At 45.5% G+C, this 9,483-nt stretch overlaps 1 pseudogene; it reads left to right on the top strand.

Moving 5' to 3' along the window:
• Positions 1 to 717: 717 nt before the first annotated feature.
• Positions 718 to 2,905, top strand: LOC129859512 (DNA ligase 4-like; annotated as a pseudogene).
• Positions 2,906 to 9,483: the final 6,578 nt, after the last annotated feature.

Below are 9,483 nucleotides of genomic sequence, written 5' to 3'. Positions count from 1 at the left end.
TCAAGTACTCAACTACTGTCTGGTTTGTTTCAGGTTCGTCAGGAAATGTATGATGCAGTCATAACCCGGGCTTGTCGCATGTTGTAGAGGAGGGATCCCCAAAGAGTTGCAAGACACTGACGAGTTGGCTGGTTGCTTTGAGGTAAGATAGGTAGCTAACTTGAGATGTTTTCAATAAATATTTAGGCTATGCATTGTATAGTGTACATTCTCGCTAACTAGTTTCTAAACATGTGGCTTGTGTGATGAATTAGGTCATATGGCTTTTTAAAACACATACTTCTCAAGTTATGTTTTGTTTATTGAGTAGTCATGAGCTACGAAACTGAGAAATTTGGGAAATGTTGTTATACTGCATGTACTGTGCTGCATATAACGTACAGGCTCCAGCACTATACATTGCAAATGAAGTAGGCACTGTAGAACACTACTAAAGTACAGTATCATATTTTTCAATCAATAAAACAATTACATACACACCTGGATGAAAACTAAGAGCCACCCTTAGAATCTGCGGGTCGTTAATGTTTGTTCTTCTTTTTTTATTTTTAGCTTTCACAATGGAGGGAACCTCAAAAAGCAAAGCTGCTGCTCCCCAGAGCTCTGTCGCTGCTCAAGTTCCATTTCTTCACCTGTGCAACATGCTTGAAAAAATATAGAAGACCAAACGCCGACCAGACAAATCAAAGTTTCTCCGTGACTTCATGGACTCCTGGAGTAGGTTCCATGCGGCTCTCCACAAAGACAACCCTACCACCACAGACTCTTTTTAGAGTCTTGTTGTTGAAAGGCTGCACAAGCAAGGGCAACCTCAACATCAGAGAAGTCAATGACTTTCTGGACTCTGTGGCCATCAACAACGCCGGTAAGCAGAAGGACTTGGTGAAGAAGAGCCTGCTGCACCTTATCACAAAGGGCACGTCACTGGATCAGAAATGGCTTGTCCGCATGATCCTGAAGGACATGAAGCTGGGGGTCAGCAAAGAGACGGTGCTCCAGGTGTTCCACTCAGATGCGGCCGAGCTCTACAACGTCACCACAGACCTAAACAAGGTTTGCGGGCAGCTTCACGACCCCTCAGTCCCTCAGCGAAGTGTCCATTGGCCTGTTCTCTGCCTTCAAACCTATGCTGGCCGCCGTGGCCAACATGCACCAGGTGGAGAAGCAGATGGGCAACAGCACCTTCTTCATAGAGAGCAAGCTGGATGGAGAACACATCCAGCTGCACAATGATGGCGACGTCTACAAGTACTTCACGCGGAACTCCTTGAGTACACCCAGCAATTTGGTGCTTCACCAAACGCTCTTCCGTTTTCGATGTACTTCTTGTGAACGACCACAAGATTGGCAATGAGATGTTGAAGGAGCGCCACAACAGCCTTCAGACTGTCTTCACTGTACACGTGGTGCCGAAAACGGAGGCCAAAACCATGCAAGAGGTGGTGAACTCCCCTCAACAAAGTCATTGACAACAGGTAGGAGGGCATCATGGTGAAAGATCCCTCATCCATCTACAAGCCCGATAAGCGAGGTGAGGGCTGGCTCAAGCCGGAGTACGTTGATGGCTTGATGGATGAGCCCGACCTGTTGATTGTCGGAGGCTACTGGGGAAAAGGAAGTCAGGTGGCATGATGTCTCATTTCCTTGTCGCGGTGGCCCGAAGCTCTGACGCCTGGAGAGAAACCCTCTGTCTTCCACAAGCTCTGTCGCTTCGGCTCTGGCTACACCATGAAGGAGCTCTATAACTTGGGGCTGAAGCTGGCCAAGCACTGGAATGTCTACCGGAAGAACGACCCTCCGGCCTCTTTCCTGTGTGGGAGCGAGAGACCGGAAGTCTGTATTGACCTGTGCAACTCGGTCATCATCCATCATCCAGGTGAAGGCAGCAGAAATAGTCAATAGTGACATGTACAAAACCAACTGCACGCTACGCTTCCCCAGAATCGAGAAGATCCGGGAGGACAAAGAGTGGCACCAGTGCATGACCCTAGCTGAGCTCGATCAGTTTCACAACAAGCCGCCTGGGAAGTTGTTCTCGCGCCACCTCCGCATCAATGACAATGACGAGCCCGAAAAGAAGAAGGGATAGGCGCCGGCAGCATCCAAGCCCAAGAAGTATGTCGGCGTAATCGACCACTTCAAGTCCCAGGACCTATCTGGCGCCACCGAGGAGACAAACGTTGTGGACGTGGAGTTCTGTGTTATGGACGGCAACGAGGCGCACCCCAAGGCGGAGCTAGAGAAACCAGTGGCCCGATGTAGCGGTATTGTTGTCCAGAACCAGGGACTGGACACCTACTGTGTGATCGCCGCTGTGGAGAACATACATGTGAAGAACCTGATCTCTTCAGACCAGCAGGGCGTGGTGTGGGCTGCCTGGTTGCTGGAGTGCCTACACAGGAAGCAGGTGGTGCCATGGAAACTGTGTCACATGATACACATGTCGCCCTCCACCAAGGAGCACTTTGCCAAGGAATACGACTGCTAAGGAGACAGCTACTTCGTGGACACGGACGAGCAGCAGCTGAGGGAAGTCTTTGGTCGGATTTGTAGTGTGGACACTGACGGCACAGTGCATCGCTAAGGTGGAGGAACGCTATAGCTGGGACGACCTCCCCACTAGCATGTTCAGACCTTTCAGGGTCTACCAGGACAGGTACGCAGACATAGGTGACCCTAAAAGCACCTGTGTGGACACATGGGCTCTGGAATTCCACTTCCACGGAGGGACAGTAGTGGAGAAGCTCGGGGTCTCTCATGTCATAGTGATGGATGAAACAAGACTGTTGGCTTTAAGAACCCTCAGACGTCTATTTACCAAAATATTTAAGATTGTTAGAGAGTTATGGGTAACAGAGTTGACCAAAAAAGGTTTTTGCGGAATGACAATGACTACCTAGTGTGATGGTTAAAGCCAATCCATTAAGTTATCTAATGCAAGCACTGGACACTCAGCACATCATGATTGACATATCTCTGGGATTGTAATATTTTGTTTTAATCCATTTTAGAGTGTAAATACATGATTGTTTTAAAGGGTTTTCTTAATCAGAAGGTAGCGTTATGCGGTGTCTTTCTACACATTTGAATATGGATAAAGGAAGTCAAGGATATAGTGCAGGCCTATATCTAATGGTGTATCTACTGTAATTGAGGTAAGCTATGTTAATGTCCTTACCAATGCAGACTATTGTGTTAAGATATTTGAAGACTGTCTTTCCCATCGTTTCCCAAACTGACAGCGAGACACCAAGGGTTAAACGTTTTGGTTTTTGCCCTAACACTACACAGCTGATTCAAATGATCAAAGCTTAATGATTAGTTGATTATTACAATCAGCTGTATAGTGCTAGGGCAAAAACCAAAACTGCAACCCTTGGGGTCCCGAGGACCGAGTTTGGAAAACCCTGTCTATCCCCTAAACTATTTGTTACATTTAATGCAAATTATATTATACTGTATAACTTAAAAAACAATCTTTTCAATTCTCATGTTTTGGAACTAAAATAAATATATTTTGAATAAATATGGGAATTGGTATTAGAAGATGGTCTTTATGTATTGTCCAGGTATCTAAATATCAAAACAGTTGTTACGATGTTAACTTCAGTAAATTAACTGACTTTAATGAAAGAAAAAGTGATTTTTATATCTGTTAATTTGAGAGAAAAAATAAGAAACCCGCACACTTCTCTTCCTAGTATCACTGCTCTTTATTAAGCTTTACGTATCGGCCTCAAGGCATTCGTCAGAGCCGGTAATTAAATTACATCTATACGCAACAATTTCTACGAATTTACTGAGTTACAGTTCATGTAAGGAAATCAGTCAATTGAAATACATTCATTAGGCTCTAACCTATGGATTTCTCATGAGGTGATGGGGTGGATGAATGGCACGACAATGGGCCTCAGGATCTCGTCACTATATCTCTGCATTCAAATTGCCATCGATAAAATGCAATTGTGTTCGTTGTCTGTGGCTTATGCCTGCTCATACCATAACCCTACCGTCACCATGGGGCACTCTGTTCACAACGTTGACAGTTGACATCAGCAAACCGCTCGCCAACACGATTTCATACACGTGGTCTGTGGTTGTGAGGCCGGTTGGATGTTCTGCCAAAGTCTCTAAAATTATGTTGGAGGTGGGTTATGGTAGAGAAATTAACATAAAATTCTCTGGCAACAGCTCTGGTGTACATTCCTGCAGTCAGCATGCCAATAGCACGCTCCATCAAAACTTGAGGCATCAGTGGCATTGTGATGTGTGACAAAACGGCAGTTGTCTTTTATTGTCCCCAGCACAAGGTGCACCTGTGTAATGATCATGCTGTTTAATCAGCTTCTTGATATGCGAGTATAGATCTACAGTACCAGTCAAAAGTTTGGACACACCTACTCATTTAAGGGCTTTTCTTTATTAGTACTATTTTCTACATTGTAGAATAATAGTGAAGACATGGTACTGTACATAACATGAAAAACAGCACACTAGTAAAGGCAGACAATTGACCTTGAACAAAGTCAAGAATGGTCATCTGTCTTTGCTGGTGTGCTGTTTATTTCATGTTTGTACCTTACAATCCACCTCCAGTAGCCATGCCTGTTGAGTGAGAGGAGATAGAGTGCACTGCCTGGCCGTGCTTTGAGTAGAGAGAATCAGTGAGCCGTGTGGGGTTCTTGAGGGGAACGATGTGTCTTGTCAGAGAGATGGGCAAGCCACGGGAGTCCTCCAAAATAGGATCCTCCTGGGGCTCTCGGCAAAGATGTTCCCTCTCGAGAAAAAGGTCACAGAGGTACCGTGGGACTGAATGTCTGTTGTTGTTCCCTCCCCAACCAGTCCCTGTTGAGTGTATGGATTTGTCTCAAATGGCACTCTATTCCATATAAAGTGTACTACTTTTGACCAGGACCCATAAGGCTCTGGTCAAAAGTAGTGCACTATATAGGGAATAAGGTGCCATTTGAGATGCAGGTCATGAGTTTTTGGGCTTTTTTTTTTATCTTAACCAAGTAAACAGTGTGGTTTAATTAAATTGAGTCTTAAGAGTTATTGAGGTCCACATTGACAGCAACCTGTAAACTAGTTGGAACATTTTATTTGAATACATTTTATTTGAATACAGTGCCTTCGGAAAGTATTCAGACCCCTTGTCTTTTTCCACATTTTTTTACGTTACAGCCTTATTCTAAAATTGATTAAATTGTGTTTTTTCCCTCATCAATCTACACACAACACACCATAATGACAAAGCAAAAACAGGTTAACATTCCCCCCCCCCCCCCCCCCCCCTAAAAGTGAAATAGCACATTTACATAAGTATTCAGACCCTTTACTCAGTACTTTGTTGAAGCATATTTGGAAGTGATTACAGCTTTGTGCTTAGGGTTGTTGTCCTGTTGGAAGGTGAACCTTCGCCCCAGTCTGTGGTCCTGAGCGCTCTGGAGCAGGTTTTCATTTCTGTACTTTGCTCCGTTCATTTTTGCCTCGATCCTGACTAGTCTCCCAGCCCCTGCCTCTGAAAAACATCCCCAAAGTATGATGCTGCCACCACCATGCTTCACCGTAGGGATGGTGCCAGGTATCCTCCAGACGTGACGCTTGGCATTCAGGCCAAATAGTTCAATCTTGGTATCATCAGACCAGAGAATCTTGTTTCTCATGGTCTGAGAGTCTTTAGGTGCCTTATGGCAAACTCCAAGCGTGCTGTCATGCCTTTTACTGAGGAATGGCTTTAGTCTGGCCACAATACCATGAAGGCCTGATTGGGGCAGTGCTGCAGAGATGGTTATCCTTCTGGAAAGTTCTCCCATCTCCACGGAGGAACACGTTCTTGGTCGCCTCCCTGACCAAGGCCCTTCTCTCCTGATTGCTCAGTTTGGCCGAATGGCCAGCTCTAGGAAGACTTCTTCCATTAAAAAATGATGGAGGCCGCTGTATTCTTGGGGACCTTCATTGCTGCAGAAATGTTTTGGTACACTTCCCCAGATCTGTGCCTCAACACAATCCTGTTTCGAAGCTCTACAGACAATTCCTTCGACCTTATGACTTGGTTTTTGCTCTGACATGCACTGGCAACTGTGGGACCTTATATAGACAGGTGTGTGCCTTTCTAAATCATGTACAATCAATTGAATGTACCACAGGAAGACTCTAGTCAAGTTGTAGAAACATCTCAAGGATGATCAATGGAAAGAGGATGCATCTGAGCTCAATTTCGAGTCTCATAACAAAGGGTACTGAATACTTACAGTACCAGTCAAAAGTTTGGACACACCTACTCATTCCAGGGTTTTTCTTTATTTGTTCTATTTTCTACATTGTAGAATAATAGTGAAGACATCAAAACTATGAAATAACACATATGGAATCATGTAGTAACCAAAAAAGTGTTAAACAAATCAAAATATGTTTTATGTTTGAGATTCTTCAAAGTAGACACCCTTTGCCTTGATGACAGCTTTGCACACTTTTGGCATTCTCTCAACCAGCTTCACCTGGAATGCTTTTCCAACAGTCTTGAAGGAGTTCCCACATACAGAAAAATGTAAGTTTGATTCTAGAGGAGGGACAATGAACATACAAATATTTTAGCTAGGGTGTAGGGGAAGATTTATGTCATCTTGTCTTCAGGAGATTTTATTATCCATTTCCTTTATTTAGTCTGATCAGTGGAATAATTCTCATTATTAACATTGGTCTAAAATAATCAGCAATTAGTGTGCTTGTAGGCAAGATCACTACTGTTATTCCCCACACTTATTTTATTATTCCACTTCTTCACAATTTTGCCAGGGTAATCTGATATGCCTACATGTACTTGTGTCTTTGAAAATGTATTATATGAAGCTATGTATTATTGCAGCCATTCATGGACAGTTTTGAATAAGTCATACAAATAAGCATGGCTATTAAATGCTCCAGGAATCAAATGTAATTTTTGACATTTTAGTGTTGTGCACATGCTTGACAGAAATGGTAAGGGGACTCAACTCATAAACTCACATTTTGTCTATGTAGAGTAAGATGATGGCAAGGATCTTCAACCAATAGGCATAAACCACCTGAATATTGATATTCATTCTATTTTTCTTGAAGGTTGGGTGATTTTGAGAAATTATTGTTATAACAAGAACATTATCAAACGCCCAGCACTTGGGAAACATAGATCAGGGATGGCCAACCCTCCTGGGGAGCAAGCAGGATTTTCTTCGAGAACTATTTTAAAGAGAGAGTTCACCCAAATTGCAAAATACAACATGTTTGTGTCCTTACATTGAAAGCAGTCTATGGACAACGATACTGCAATCTATGATTTGGTTACCCACTGCCATCAACCATTAATATTATTGTTTCCTGTGCAAAGCCTTGGTGTAGTGATAACACACCCCTGCAAATACAACTTTCCACCTGAGAGCAGGGATCCCTGCTTCCAACCTTCCCACTCTTTCTAGCATTTGCCTTTCTCCCCACTTCATTACTGTCTGAATAAAGTATCAAACATCCTAAAACAAGATGTTAAAGTTTCATCTCCCGAAAATCTCAGAGTAAGAAAGTCGTAGAATTTTGAGTGTTCATTTAATGTTCAAAGTATCCTGAATACACCTGGGTGGTTACATATAATATAAGTATAATGTATACTACTTCATGATCTGTTTAGGGGTTGTGCTAGGGGGAAATGAAATTCACATAGCAAGGCCCGGAGCCTCCAGTGATGATCCATGGCCCAGAGCCTCCACTGATGATCCATGGCCCGAAGCCTCCAGTGATGATCCATGGCCCGGAGCCTCCACTGATGATCCATGGCCCAAAGCCTTCAGTGATGATCCATGGCCCGGAGGCTCCAGTGATGATCCATGGCCCGAAGCCTCCAGTGATGATCCATGGCCCGGAGCCTCCAGTGGTGATCCATGGCCCGAATCCTCCAGTGATGATCCATGGCCCGGAGACAATCCATGGTCCGGAGTCTCCGGCGAAGGACTGCAGTCCAGAGTCTCCAGCGACGGTCTGCAGTCCAGAGCCTCCAGCGACGGTCGGCGGTCCAGAGCCTCCAGCGACGGTCGGCGGTCCAGAGCCTCCAGCGACAGTCGGCGGTCCAGAGCCTCCAGCGACGGTCTGCGGTCCAGAGCCTCCAGCGACGGTCTGCGCTCCGGAGCCTCCAGCGAGGGTTCCCAGTCCGGAGCCTCCAGCAACGGTTCCCAGTCCAGAGCCTCCAGCAACGGTTCCCAGTCCGGAGCCTCCAGCGAGGGTTCCCAGTCCGGAGCCTCCAGCGACGGTTCCCAGTCCGGAGTACCCGGCGACGATCTACGGTCTGGAGTCCCCGACGACGATCTACGGTCCGGAGTCCATGGCGATGATCCACGGTTCGATTCCTCCAGCGTCAATTCACGGTCCGGAGCTTCCGGCGGCGATTACCGCACCAGAGGCGCCACCGAAGTTGGCGGAGCCACGAGCGGAGCGGGGTCTGCGTCCCGCACCGGAGCCGCCACCAAGGGTAGATGCCCACCCGGACCCTCCCCTATAGGTTCAGGTTTGCGGCCGGAATCCGCACCTTTGGGGGGGGGGGGGGGGGGGGGGGGTTAATGTCACGCCTTGACCTTAGAGATCTTTTTAATTCTCTATTTGGTTAGGTCAGGGTGTGACTAGGGTGGGCAATCTATGTTTTCTATTTCTTTGTTGGCCGGGTATCGTTCCCAATCAGAGGCAGCTGTCTATCGTTGTCTCTGATTGGGGATCATGCTTAGGCAGCCTTTTTTCCACCTTAGTTTGTGGGATCTTGTTTTTGTACTGTTGCTTTCCAGCCCTACAGAACTGTGCGTTTCGTTTTGTATATGTTGTTTTTTCGGTGTCATCAATAAAAGAAAGATGCATGCCTACCACGCTGCACATTGGTCTGATCCTTCCATCAACGAACGTAACACATCGGCTACAGAGAGCGTGATCACACAGTCGTCCGGAATAGCTGATACTTTCATCAGTGGCAGAGCCCCACCTGTGTTGAGCACCACATTTTTAGGTATAAATGTTATTTGGTATCAATACGTCACATATCAGTTTGCAAACAATGTAAAAAAAAAAAAGTACTTGTGTTAAAAGTTACTCTGACAGGAAGTTCATATGAGGAAGGAGATCCAACTTCTCAGGCCTTGCTATACCTCTTTAATTAGATTTTTTAGAAGAGTTTAGAGCACACTTTCAACATAAAACATTTGTTACGTTGTAATTCCAGCTCAAACACTCAGTTTTCAGCATCTCCCAAGCCAAAGTGTTTCCCGCGCTGATGTGGTGGAAGGTGTCGGATTAAGTATTTTCCCCAAAAAAATTACAGACGAGCAATGGCCCATTGGGAGGAGATAGACGTTTGGTGTCGGGAGACACAGTGGCTGTCTCAGTAGGCCTTTCTAGACTAAGGGGAGATTTACAGAGTTCCAGCGGTGCTGCCGAGGGAGAAATATGGATGTAATGAGGCAGAGTGACTAG

This window comes from Salvelinus fontinalis, chromosome 7 (assembly GCF_029448725.1).
Source record: "Salvelinus fontinalis isolate EN_2023a chromosome 7, ASM2944872v1, whole genome shotgun sequence".
Lineage (NCBI taxonomy): Eukaryota > Metazoa > Chordata > Actinopteri > Salmoniformes > Salmonidae > Salvelinus > Salvelinus fontinalis.
Note: the sequence above shows the minus strand (reverse complement) of the source record. Positions and strands in the feature narration are given on the sequence as shown.